This window comes from Malania oleifera, chromosome 10, assembly GCF_029873635.1.
Source record: "Malania oleifera isolate guangnan ecotype guangnan chromosome 10, ASM2987363v1, whole genome shotgun sequence".
NCBI classification, from domain to species: domain Eukaryota; kingdom Viridiplantae; phylum Streptophyta; class Magnoliopsida; order Santalales; family Ximeniaceae; genus Malania; species Malania oleifera.
In genome coordinates, this window is record NC_080426.1 from 12,661,212 (window position 1) to 12,676,350 (window position 15,139).

Consider the following 15,139-nt stretch of genomic DNA (forward strand, 5'->3'; position numbering starts at 1 on the left):
TTTAATTTTGTGAGTTTTCATTTCAGAGTGTTGAGTTAGGAACCGAGCGGGTGCGGAAAAGATTTTCTTAGGAGCTATTCAGGAATCAGGTAAGGGAATAAACTAAGTTAGTTTCTATTTTTTCATTTATGAAAAAAGCATAAGCTTATACATATGTTTTATATTTACAAAATACGATAAAAATGATCGTATGTTGAATATGAAAAAAGTTTCATAACTCCCTTCTAGTTAAATCTATTCAAACAAAATAAATTTTTAAACTTGGATGAGTTAAGAGTTTGAATTTCGCAATACCATGTCCATTATTTGTGGGCTCAACTTTCATTTTCTATTATATTTTAGCATCATATATTTAATATTGTCTGATCACCAAATTGAACTTAAATTAGGCCAAGCTCAGATTGTTGAAACTCCCTCTTAGTATAATACTATAATATAGTCCAAGTCAGAGGTCTTTTCAGCCTAATATTACATTTTCAAGTTGAGTTTGAATGCTTCATTATATCAGCTATCAACCCAACTTCACTCAAATATATACAGAGAGAGAGAGAGAGAGAGAGAGAGAGAGAGAGAGAGAGAGAGAGAGAGAGACCCTTGCACAAAAGAAGGGGGACATAATTAGAATTCCATTTTCAAAAGCTTGCACTAAAACCATAAAGCGTAGAAGTACACGATCCATTGAATTCAGAATGGATTCAAATATCATGTGGTCCAATGAAACTATTCAACGCGCATATGGTAAGCCACTTTTCCAGTGCAGGCTCAGCATCCAATATGTACACAAAATTCCGCAGGCACCAGCGCAAATGGGGAATACTGAATATGGAAATCCTAATCATTAGACTACCAGTGGCTGTTTTTTAAGTATTCCATGAGAGGGTCAAAGACACTGCCAGAGTTCCTCCCCTCTTATACGAGGCTGCTTACACGGAGACCTTCACTGCCTACCTTCTCCATTATCTCTTCCTGCTTAACATAATGAACAACAATTGCCACCCTGAGGATGCATCTTTTTGTTTGAATTAACCAAAAAAGAAAAAGAGATATATACAATGGCAGCATTCTAAAAATACCCTAATGCAAATTTTGAATTTTGACATAATATGATATGAACAAGAATCTCTTTTTCCCTGCTCAGCACCTCAGCATCTTTTTCAGAAGTTGTTCCAATCTCTACTTTTCCCCCACAATAAAACTAACAAAGGAACAGTTACCACCACAACCGTTTTTGTTCGCAGCCATCCTTGTATTGCTGTCACACCATCACAATTATATGAACTTGGAATTCCGTAATGCTTTTCTAATCTATACCCCTAGGGAATGACATATCTTAATGGATTAGTTCAACAAAAAAGCAATGAGAAGAGTATATAATCTTATTTTTATCATTTATATGTATGTTGCCCCTGAACTGAAAATGTTTCTTGAAGAGATAGAAATAATTTTGTTCCATCATTCTGCTCAGCTGAAGATATGCTATTGGTGCAGAACAAATGTGCAGGTTTACTACAAGAGAAATTGGAAGAGAAACAGAGAAGAGTAAGGAGGAAGAGAGGAAGAAGGAGATACAAGGTGGGGAAAAACCTCAAACACAAAAAAAAAAAACAAATGATTCTTACATGCCTTTTGCAGCTTACTTACAAGAAAATCACAAATAAACCCTTAAAGATGCAAGAAACTACAAATAAACCCCTAGAAGACATATCTACTACAAACAAAACCCCCAAAACATAAGCCTACTAAATATAAATAGAAAAACATAATAACTACTAATACTAGGTTTAGGACCTAACAATCCCTTGACATTATTCTTTGAAATTCGTCCCCAAACTGGGTCAAAGTGATCCATCCAATTACCCGCTTCCCATCCTACATCAATTCCCTCCTTTTGAAAAACACTCAACTACGTCAAGTTATCTCACTTTCTAACAAAGAATGGCACGCTTCAATTCAGGCCTGTAAAGAAAAGGGTTAGATGAGTTGAGAAGAAAAGGCTCAATAAACCCACTGAGGGAGTAGCTGAAGGATTGGCTTGGATAAGTTTATTGGGATGATCCTGGTCAGGCCATAGGGTGTTGGTACTAAAAGAGGTGAGGCCCATTTGGAAGAAGAGGGGGCTGGTATTTACACTGAAAAGCAGAGGGCAGGCGGGGTTCAGATGGAAGCTCAAACTGTTAAAAGCACACAGCAGATGGAAACTCATTCTCCATTTAAAGTAGCCAATGGTAACACGTTAGCAAAGGATCTTCAGAAAGATTTGCCTGATAGTATTCCTGTTTAACAAACTTCTACCTCTCTGATGTCTGCTCTAATGGGTGTATCACATTCTCCCGATGGTTCTGGGACAAATGGAAGTTCTCATCTTGATTCAGAACTCAGAAGATGAAATGGGTAGTATGTGTGATTCAGAAAAAAGGATTATTGTTAAAATGGATTTGAAGGAAAGGATACTACGGCTACCAATTTGTCGCTCTGAATTGATTCTGAATACCAAGTTGATATGGAAGATGTGTCCTGGCATGCCAGCAGGCAAGTAGAAACAAGAAGATCTCTGAAATTGACTCAGGTTGGTGTTCACCATTTAAAAACACTGATATCCAGGTAAAAAGGCTTGTTTTGTAGTGAGTGGGAGGGTGAGTTTTTCAGTTTTTCTCAAACTGTTTTGTGTAGACTAGTGCTTGATCATTTCCCTCTCTGGTTGGAATCTAGCAAGTTTAATTGGGGCCCTTCTCCTTTTTGTTTTGAAAATATGTAGCTGGATCATCATTCTTTTCAATATTTGGCTAGAGATTCTTGAAGTGAGGATTTGGAAAAGGGTTGGTAAGGATACATGGTTATGAGGAAGCTTAAGCATCTTAAATAGACCTTGACATGGGTTAGGGAGGCTTTGGGAGACGTTAGGTTTATGAAGGCTAGCATTTTTGCTGAGTTGGATTATCAGAAGATGTTTAGTCTTTCAGAGAGTGAGGAGGTTAATCAGGTTTCTTTGAAGAATGAGCTGGACGATTTGATTTTTAAGTTAGGACTTAGGAGACAAAAGACTAAATTGAAACAGGTAAGATGGAGATTGTGGTTGCCGTAACTGATTTTTTCTCAAAACCTTTACAGTGGGGAGGATGCTTGCGGGTCTATGATTGAGGGGATAAATTGAAAGCCCATTTCTAGGGCAGATGTCTTGGTTGGAGACACCTTTTTGAGTAAGAGGACGTGGAGGTAATTGTGTTTTGGATGGAGAGGGATAAGGTTCTGGGTCTGGATGGGTTTAATATGGCTTTTACCAAGATTGTTGGGATGTGATTAAGTGGGATTTGCTAAATGTGTTTAATGAAATTTACTTGTAGGGGATCCTGAACAAGAGCATTAACTACATTTTCATATCACTATGGTGCCTAAGAAGAGTAGATCTATCAAGATTGCTGACTTTAGACCTATTAGCTTAGTGACTAGTACATATAAGATTATTAAGCGCTGGATAATAGGGAATTTTTTGGAAAAGATTATTAAGTGCTGGATAGGGTTGGGAATTTTTTGTACAAGATTTTTGTTAGGAAAGGGTTCGGATAAAGATGGCATTCTTGGATGAGTGGATATCTATCAAATATTTTCTTCTCAATTATAGTAAATCATGAACCAAAATCTTGGTTTAGTGCGTCAATGGGTGTAAGACAAGGGCATCCACTTTCCCATTTTTTTTGTTTGTGTTGGTGGTAGATGTCTTGAGTAGAATAGTAGATAGGGTGGTGAAAGACTTGGAGGTCGGTAGAGAGAAAATTGTGTCCCATCCTCAGTTTGTCGATGATGCTATGTTCTTCTTAGGTGACCATAGTCCTTCTCTTTTGAATATTCTAATTCTTCTTCAAATCCTTGGGGAGGTTTTTGGGCTTAAAATAAACTTGGGTAAGAGTGGTTTTCCTGCTATTAATTTGAGTTTCAATAGATCTAAGGAGTTGACCTTGTTAGCAGGTTGTGGTATTTTAGGTCAGCCCTAGTCTTATTTAGGACCCTTAGGCAATCCTTGGCCAGTGGCCATTTGGGATCCCATGGTGGAGAGGGTATCTAAGCATTTGGATGGGCAGAAAGGTGCTTTATGATCCTCTTAGGAGGGTGCACTACTCTTATTCAAGCTTGTATTGCTCATATCCATTTATATTATTTGTTTATTTTTAGGGTTCAGGTGGGTATTGTAGTAAGCTGAAGAAAATTATAGGTCTTCCTTTGGTCTGGGGTTGGGAAGAAGAGGGATTGTGAGTTGGGAGGTTGTGTAGGCCTAAACTGGAGGGGTGTTTGGGTCTTGGAAAGTTGCTGTCTAAGAACAATGGCCTATGGCTAAATGGTTTTGACAGTTTCCTTTAGAGGATTCCTCTCTTTGATATAATGTCATTAAAAATAAATCTGGATTGAATATGAATGGCTCAGGTGCAAATTTGGGATATAGATGTTCTTCAGAGAGTCCATGGAGACATCTCTCATATTTACCCCCTCTTTCTCATACCAAGTTTATTCCTGGTAATGGTTAACAAATTCATTTTTGGGAAGATATCTAGGTGGGGAGTACTTATTTGTCCGTTTCCTTCCTCATCTTTACCATTTGACTCAAAGAGATAATACTGTTTATCCTTCTTTTTTAGATTCTGATGGTGACATGCCTTCCTGGGACTTCCATTGTCATAGATCTTTTAATGATAGGGAGGTGGAGGAGTTTCCTTGTTTGTTGATGATTTTGGAAAATTGTTGTCCTTCCTTTGGAGCAGGTGGTCATTCTTGATTTCTTGGTCCTCAAGATTCTCCGAAGGATGGAAGTCCCAGGAAACTCCTGCTGGATGTTCTTAACAGAGTTAACAGCAACAATCTTTTATAGAGTAGGAGATCTTCAAAGGCACTTTCTCCTGATGTGTGCTTATTATGTTTTGAAAAACAGCTTTTCATCACTTTTTACACTGTAGTATGGCTTGGAATATGTGAATAAGATATTTGTTTTATCCGGAGAAACTTGGGTATGTCCAGCTAAGGTGGAGGATTTCTTGGACATTTCCTCTTCTGGTATTGGAAAAAGCAAAGATGTAGTTGCTTTATGAAAATAGCATTTTTTTTTTTTCCCGGCAATGACATGGGATTTATGGCAGGAACATACTGTGCATCTACGTACAAGAAGTTGAATATCTCTTATTTGGGACAATTCTCATTATCTAGCATCACTTATGTGTGCTGGTGCTGGTTGCTTTAAAAGCGTAAGATTCTCTTACTTCCAATGGGGTTGGCTTGCTCTGTTTAGTTTGATTGTTGTTTATTCCTATGGTTTTTTTCTCTGTTTCCTTTGTTTTATTCATTTTGTTTAGTAGCTTATTCTACTTTTTGTGCATTCTTCCTTATCTAATGAAATCATCTACTTTTGTCATCAAAATAAAAAAATTATAATAATAATGCAATAAAATTGAATTAAAAAATTTTAAATGAATTAAAAGCAGTTTGAAGAATTTACGTATAATATTAGCATTTGGATTAAATGTTTGTAACTCCCAAAATATTTTGTAAATCATATTGAACATAATAACTGAGGGAGTGAACTTTTATTTGAATTAGATACATCTGAAAAAATACCAAACCAACCCCCAACAACAACAAGCTAATCCCACTAGGTGGGGTCAGCTACATGAATCCTTTCCCCCCAATTCACCCGATCCAGAACATTTTTCTCTATTAGATTAAGGGCTATTAAATCCTTCCTCACTACCTCATTCTAAGTTATTTTAGGCCTATCCCTACCCCTTTTCATGTTAGAAACAATAATTAACTTCCTTCTCCTCACAGGTGCTCTATTAGACTTGCGTTTCAAATGCCCAAACCGACCCCCACATGGTTCAAATTTAAATAACTAGAGAGAGAGAGAGAGAGAGAGAGAGAGAGAGAGAAACTGAAGTTGGTTAACCACGAGATGTCATGCAATGGTTGACAATATCTTTCAACTTCAATTGCCCTTAAAAAAAATGTTGTATCAATTACAAGAAGTTGGTGACTATTACATTCTTTAAGCAAATTCTATTTATGAAACACAATAAACACATTACTTGGATGACATCTTTAGACACAAAACTCCTATGAATTAGTAGGAATAGGCCATATATCAGACCTGAATTTTCATAAGTGCTCTACAAAAGTGTTTGCCCGGTAAACTTTCATATGACACAACACCACTTCCACACAATGAACCCACTATGTGTTTAACTGTAAATGCTATGAAAACAATACCCCACTCATTTCAAGATATTTCTAAAGCTAACACAATTTAAATAGTACCCCCATCTCTTTCCAACACGCATTTCAAATTTCTGACTCTTGACTCTTCAAACATACTAATGCAAAAAAACTTTTGGGATCAATTTCAGAATCTCACCAACAATCTCTTATTTGGTCTCTGAAAAGGCTAATAAAGATATCAAGGGGTTTAAAACAGCAATTGACATGTTCTGGTGGAGGGGAGAGGACTTGTGGGAAGTTGTGAAGGTAAGGCAGGGATTACTTATATGAGTTGAAACATGTAGCCAGCCGATGACACATGATTCATGGGATTCTAAGAGTCAACAAAACAAAGACCTCCCTACACAGTTTTTCAAAACTAAACAAATAAACGCATAAATGAATATATAAATAAAAGTAGGTGTTGATGCAAACTGCATTTTGACAAATGATAAAACCTTCAAATGGACAAATACCTGGATTACCCTTGCAATTATCCCTGGACCCTCCTGATTTACAATTAAAAATAAAAATCATTAAAACACAAAAAACACATGCATATGAGTGCGTCAATGTGCATGCACATGTGAGTGTGTGTGTGTGTGTGTGAGAGAGAGAGAGAGAGAGAGAGAGAGAGTTTGCATTAGTTCATATATGAATTTTTTAATATTAAAGCTCATGCACCTCGAATTGCTTCTCCTCCCATGACACTTGCCTCCACGTTTTTGACTCAAGTGATTCCCATGAACTTGGAACTTGAATCGTCTCCACGTGCTGCACGAGTCTTAAGCTACCTGCAACATAGCTTACTTGAATGGTACTTCCAATGCAGATCAAGATATTTTTAACCATCTATCATAAGAGGGTACAATAACCAAGTAACACTTTTGGTCTAGAATTTCAAGTTCAATGAAAAATAGGCCCTTAATCATCAACCATTGAAAAAGAGACCTTAATGCATCAAACTTCATATATCGAAATAGTTCCTAATTCAATTGAATAGATACCTTGGCTTACTACTAAACTAACAACAGAAACTTTACGTGTCTTCTATACTAATGCCGGGGAAATCAAATAACAATTTCCAACTTGTGTGTTATTTATGTAAGCTGCATTTCTACATTCATCATGTCCAATGTCAATGAGCCAAAAAGAAAAAAAAAACACTTGAGCACTTGGTGGTACAAGAGCCTATTCTCAACAAAAAGAAACAAAGAAATGCTTGGGGAAAAAAATATCAAAAGTAAAGAAGACAGTTATGCTGAACTACCATTTCACCTTGCCAACATGATTACAAAGTTGTCAATTTATGTTAACTCTATATCACCAATACAAAGACTGAAATGCATTTTGAAAGGCTAGTTTAGCCATTACAATAAAAATTTTAGTCCTTGACTAAAATTAAGTTTCAGGTCAAGAAAGAAACTTTGGATATAATCAAATATGCAATTATTTTATTCTTTGTTCTCTTTCTTTCATTGCTATTTACTACTCTTTAACTGGATGACTAATCAATTCCTTAAAATGAAAAAGGATTACAACAAAAAAAACCTTCTACAGTCACAAAAAAGAGATCTCTAGACATCACAACCAATTGCTTTGTGGGAATATAACAAAATTTCTTTCATGAATTATTAGAAACCAACTCGACAGATTCACAATTCACCTAATCTTCAATTTCTAGTCCAACTCTACTAATGGGGAGAAACCTTATGCTACATGAATTTGAGGAATTTTTCTTGAATGGCATCTGGCTCTACATCGACAAGTAACAAGAAAAGAAGAAAGAAATTATCAAGCATTTCATTGATATACTAATTGAAATTGTGTTGTTGAGTCAGAAAAAAGATAACTAGTGATTCAATATACTCTAGAAACACCCTCGGTACAATATTGATAATCTCACAAAGATTCAATTTCAGTCAATTTGAAGAAATCATATTTTACAACATTGATCCCCTTTGACAGTACAAGAATATGTGGAGCTCAGCATATCTTGATGTCACGTCCCGAACCCTCTAGAATGCTAAGTATGTCAACATGAATAACGCAGCGGAACATATTTCAACCTATTACATTCATTCATACCAGAGTGCTAAGTATGTCATAATACAAAACATCAACCCAAGGTATCCAACATAATCCAAAATGATATCCCGGCTACAGTTCAGTACTCACAATAGTACTTACAAAAACTAACAGAATACTAAGCTCCAGAACCCTCTAGAATGCTAGGTCTGGCTACTTGAAGGACTTGAAACAGATTTGTATGATTAGGGTGAGACACTTCTCAGTAAAGAAGAATTATGTTATATCAGTGTGTGGGCACATGAGTGTTATTCAAATAAGAAATAAAGCATTTCGCATTTCCAATATTTTTACAAATAGTTCCAATATATTTCACAATCATCAGTATAATCCGGCAAACTGACATGTCATTATTGATCCACGGTATTGAATCGGCATTCCACAAACCTCAATATTATCCGACAAACTGGCATGTCATTATTGACCCCACGGTATTGAACCGGCACAAATCTAGTGTTTTCACACTATTCGGCATAATCTGGCAATTTACGACCATCGGTATTAACCCGGTATGTCTTACGACCCCACGGTATTAATCCATAATGTCTCGACCCCACGGAATCAAACGGCATGTCATTACGGTAATGAAACCGGCATGTCAGTAACCACCATTCCTGAAAAAAGTTTGGAACTCCAGTTCCTATATTTCATTTCAAACACATCACAACTCAATCATCACAAAATATCCTCTCCTGCCACACCTATTTGGATAATTAAACAATCGTATGATAATTGATCTGGAAATATAGTTTAACATAAAATAAAGGTACGGTCATCTCTATACTTTAGTTTTATTCAAATAAACAATTTTCCAAAAGAAACGAAGACGATAGCCGAAACCCTAATTTTCCCGAAAACTGTACACCCAAAAAACCGGCAATCTCACCAGGTGAAATTTTCCAAACAAGTAGCCAAAATATCCGTATAAACATAACCTACAATTTTACCGGATCAGATTTTAAAAATAACTGATATAAAAAAATCTCCTTACCTGTTCTCGAATACCAAAACACAACTCCAAACAACTCGAAACAGTCACACGAATTCCCAAATCCTAAAATTGAAAGACCATATGTCAATATCACCCTATTTAGTACAGATCTACAAGTCACTAGGCTCGTTTTGACCCTTACCTCAACTTCGGGGTAAAAACCCCGGAAATCCTCAAATCGAGATTCTACTCCATAGGACTTGTAGAGATTTACCTGCTGATCAACGTAGTAACGTTGGATCGTTAATTCGGGCAACGAGCCGCCCGAGATCTTAGAGAGAGAGAGAGAAAGAGTTATATAATAAATATAACTTAACTCTTAAGTAATCTAAAAATATCTCCTCCAAGATTTTTTTTTTCCCCGGGTTACTACACTTGAAGCACAAGAGAACGTTCTTTTGCTGATATTATCACCAGCATTTGATATTGGGTCATTCATAGCATTACTATACCCTCTTATTCATTTCAGGTTGGTTATTCGTAAGCACAATTTTAGCTTACGATGTGTTTGGAAATCCTCAGCGAAACAAGTATTTTACAGTGTCAACAAGGAATTCCATTAATAACTGGCTGGTTTTGATTCTTTAAAATTACTTGATAAATTTAGTAGATCCTTCTAGGAGACCCCTATGACCATAGCTCAAACCTATCCAATTTTTACATTGCATTGGCTGTTCATGAACTAATTGTGCCTATTGTTTCCTTTTTGGGGTCAATATCAGCAATGCAGTTCATCCAACGGTAAACTTTATCCAAATTATAGAGCTACAACACAATCAAACCCAAACAAACAAGAGGTTGAATTGAATCATACCAGTCACTTCTAGGGGCTATTAATCATTTTTGTACTTGCTGTTTTATTTTCTAATTATTTCTTCAATTAATAGATAACAGAATTTTTTTTAAAAAAAAAAAGGAATATACTTTAAATAATCAATCTCTTAATTATTTAAACATAATAATCAAGCATTTGCAGCACTTGGAGAGGTGCTGTGGGACTTATGGCTGTCCTCACTACAAAATAAATGGCGAGGCCCAAACAGTGATTGCCTGCCTATGAAAAAAAAATTAGGACTAAGAGATTTACTTGTTACAAATGCCTCTTCCCAGGCTTCATGCTTTGACCATGAGGGGGCAACTTCACGAAGTGGGATCCCTTTGGTCAAGCATACTCTGCACCAAACAAATCCTGTTACATAATTCTCCCATTTTGGTAAACAATGCACTGCCCTTCATTTACTGAAAAACAAAGTTAAGCAAATTGTGCCAGTAAAGACCGTGGGCAGAGGTTTGCATTCAAGAAGATGTCCAGAATCGCTAGGCAAACAGCAGATCTTATAATAATACAACAGATTTCTATAAACATATTAACCTTTCATTTGGATTCACATAGAAGCATAGCAACACTTTCTAAAGACACACGTTAAAGGAACAAAACATTTCCAATTCTAGCACTTACAGGATGGGTATTGAAACGCATCCACAATAGAAAACCAGTGATCAATGTGCTTATGGGCAATTCCATTGCTGTCCAAACTCCACAGTTTACCACAGGTCTATGATCCCAACTAGGGATGTCCACGTTTAATTTGATACCATGTTTGTCAAAATGCTCTGGCAAGCTTAGGTTCATTAAAATTTGTATTCCTAAGCGAGCCACTAGTCTTTTTCATAATCTATGAATCTCAGAGAGCCTACAAGGCATCACATATTGAATGTGTGTGTGTGTGTAAAGTCTCTAAAGCACCATGAGACGAACTTACTCAATCACAAGTTGGCGTATAACTCCTGGAAGGACACCATCTCTAAGAGGAGCAGTTTGGACTTCAAAAGAATATGAATTTGTGTTATCATTCAAGAATCTCTCTTCAGCTTCATTTTTATCCTGAAAATCAATTTAAAAAACATCCTAAAAGCATCCTATGTCATACAATTAATTCTAAGGTCTAAACAAAACAAGACCCATGATCTCCAACTTAGTTGATCAAGCATCACAAAATCTCTAGCACTCACTATGCGGCACACAGCAAAGAAATTCGTTACGCAGCCTTCAAGTATCTGATCACCATCATTCGACAACAACAGTTCAGTAGCCAACGGAGGCTTCAACTTCTCTAGAGGCTTCCTAATCCTACCCAGACAACAAACTTCCCCAGTTACACATTACAGAATCACCATAAAAAGAAAGCTGGAAAAAAATAACCTCATCTATTTTGATTTCTAAGATAAAACAAGGAAATTAGAAAATTAAATATTACAAGTAATGATTTTTCTACCTCAAAACCTACAACCTCTGCTTAGTTCAAACATGTAGTAAATAAACCAAATTTCTTGTATTTAAAAGAAATTTTCATATTAAAACAATGAACTAATTAATTATTTTCTTTCATTTTTGTAGAGACTAAACATAAAGTAACTCGTGATGCTTAATTGATAAACAATCTAAAAGCAAACACTAACCTTACCCAATCAGAATACTTCGCGGCCGCAACATCCCTCCCACGACCCACCACAGCCAAATGCGCACCATGTTCTCGTTTACCAAACACCGGAGGAACATAAGCCCCGACATGCACACACACATCAAGAGCCTGAGATATTCTATCGCCATTAACCTCTTCATTTTCCTTCAATTTCTCTAAATTACCACTAACAAGAGCCGTAATTGCCAATTCTTCACCACACTTCTCCTCTCACTCGATGCAACCGGTAACACTTTACTCAATGAATCGTTAACAAGGGACTGAATCACGGACTCCCAAATTGATGATTGAATTGGCAAGGAAATCTCAGATTTTCCAAACTTGAAAAAAAGTTCGGGACTGGAATTGCAGAGAATCCTCGCCGAATCGGCAAGTCTACGCAAATGTCTTTCCCAAAACAAGAGGCAGGAAGCATCGTTGTGAGTGCGAATTGTTGTGTAAGCCCCTGGGTTAATTAAATTTTGGACTGTAAGCAATCAAATTAAACTGCTACTTTGCTGGGGAAAATAGAAGAAAAGAAAAGAAAAGAAACGAAAATTTCCAATCTACTGATGGTTTCTCAGCGATTACAAAAAACTAAAACATTTCATGGAAGAAAAAAAAATATCTGTGGGGATGGGGAACGGACCTGGATGGGATTGGAGGAAGGACGAGACGGCAGGGGCGTCGGAGGTGGTTAGAACAATCCCGTTGGTGAAGACTGAAGAGGAACCTGCTGCTCGTCATTTTCCGTCTCTGTCGGTGTTCTCAGCTGATTCTAAGCACCGTATAGGATCAACGCTCATAGACATTAATCGGACCAGATATTAATATAATGAAGTGATCATTTCTTATAAGTTTTTCTTTAAATCTATTATATATATATATATATATATATATATTTAGAATTCTCGCAAGCTGTTCATTAACTACTTATGAAGAAATTATAAAATGTAAGTTTTATGGAAATAACATAAGGAATTCGGAGTGGATTTACATTAGAAAGAATGTGAGGTATAGGCCTCATTCAATTTATAAAAAAAGTACGATATGTATAATGTGAGATGGAATTAAAATAATAGTATCTTTGAAAAATACATTTGCTAAATATGGCATTTAAGTTCAAATATATAATATTTGGGGGAGCTAATTAAATTTTTTTTTTTTGAACTAATTCATCCTACTTCTAACTAAAGGTAGGCAATCAAGTATTAGTATAGCCAATTAATTTTGACTAACTTTATCGAGATTAGAAGAAAATCATAAAAAGGAGAGGATCCGAGTATTAGTATAATCATCAAGTCCCATGGAACTATAGGAAGTTATGGTGGCGTGTGTGCAGGAAGAAGGAAGACTAAATTCCTACAATTTTTCCAAAAAATATCATAAAATATTTTAAATTATTGACCTTGCATTTAAGAGAGGTATTAGTTTGGACATGTATGGATTTGGAGAAAATGTAATTCACTATGGTATTGAGTTTTGTGACTTTTGTCTAAATTCAAATAAAATACTCAAAAACAATGTAAATTATTTATTATAAGTCTTAACTTGAGATAGAGATAGAAAGACTTCGAAAATATATTAAAAATGAGATAGAGAGATCTTCAATAGTATATCACAAATAAATTGATCTTCTTTTTTTTCAAACAATAGTGTTCGAGACTCTTTGGACAAAGGGTCTGTTCCTCTACTTTTTTCCACTTAAATACTAAGGTATTATGTCAAATAGAAAGTCGTTTCTCCAAAAACTCAAATACGGGCCATTTAACCAAGAGAACCTTGAGTTTACCACCTAAACTGTCATGGAGGGGCATTACAAATAAATTGATTATGAAGCATAAAAAATATGAGAATTTATAAAGGATAATTAGAAGGTCTATCCTTTTTTAGAATAAGCATAGTGAAAATTTGAGATTTTTTTTTCCGTGTCTTGATTAATGTTCAAATGTTATGTGTATAGCAGCAATATAATAATAGTATATGATTATGAATTAATAATTTAAAAAATAAATTTTATAATATATAAAAAAAATAAAATAAAAATATGTTATACATGAGAGCCTCAACCCTCACAAATTGTAGGGTCGTTGATCCACTAATGATTACCTAAAGGTTTCATAAAAATAGCAAAGGCTTAAGAGGTTGCTCAAATGCTTTGGGCTGGATAAGTGATGGGAAATAGGTCAAATTAAGAAGATGGGTAAGTTCCCTGATTCAAATATGGCCCAGAAGGTTGATTTTTGGAGTGAAAAAATATAGTAATGTCAAACTATATAATACTCTGATGATTCTGTAATAGCAGAACAACTTCATGCTTCGTGGGCGACAAAATTCTTGCAGCATCAACTGTTCAATAGCGAAGAGATAAGGTCTCTCTGCTCAACTTTATTTCAGTACAAAACTACACCATCTCATAAATACAAAAGGAGAAGAATCAACCATAAGAACCAACCAAGATAATAAATACTACAAAAAGGCAAAATGCCAAGTTCGAACATAACACAGGGTCCTCTGAAGGCACTAGACACCAGATCTATGGGGAGAGGGTATATAGTGTTATACATTTTTATAGTGCTTCTTCAATGCCGGTTTACAATGTCATTGGTCGTTATAAGAATATTTACATACATAGTTTGAGTAAAATGTAAAATAAAAGTATGTTAAAAAATTTGTTCAAACTCATCTAAGTTTAAGATTCAAAATTCATACTTGCAAGGCAACCTAATAATTTTTTTCTCTTGAAATTTGAGAAAAAGATATGATTGTCTTTTGAAGTTTTAATTAAAAATCTCAAAAACCTCACTTCATATTTGATTTTATTTTTGGTATTTATAATCCCTTTGTCAATTTATTGTCATGCCCAAGGAGGAGTGTAAAATCTCAAAAGAGGTAATGAAAATTTTAAAATATCAAGTATTAATGTTCATTTTGGCTAGCAGGGTTTTTTACTAGAATTTTAGGGGTTTCTTTTTACTTTTTTTTTTTTGGTCATTTTTTACTATCTCGGGTGATCTGGGATGTGACAACATTGAAGTTTTAAAGGTTTTAGCATATGGGAATTTTTAATTTTATGTAAATGGAACTATTAGATGTCCTAATTTATAGGTGAAAATATGTTAAATTTGGTATATATATATTTAGTGTAATTTTTATATTCGATTTTGTTTTAAAATTTTAAGATATTTAATTTTTTATTTAATATTATATATTTATATTTTGATTTAAAATATATATATATTAAATTTGTAGAGTCTTTGTGAGTATTAATTAATAGAATATGAAGAGGAGGAATGATACAAATGGAAAGATATTAACATAAATAGACATTAAAAAGCAAAAAGCTAAAAAGGAGGACGTGATG

At 35.1% G+C, this 15,139-nt stretch overlaps 1 pseudogene; it reads right to left on the reverse strand.

Annotated features, from left to right (window-relative positions):
- Nucleotides 1–401: 401 nt before the first annotated feature.
- LOC131166510 (uncharacterized) lies at nucleotides 402–13,542 on the reverse strand (annotated as a pseudogene).
- Between the last annotated feature and the right edge of the window lie 1,597 nt (nucleotides 13,543–15,139).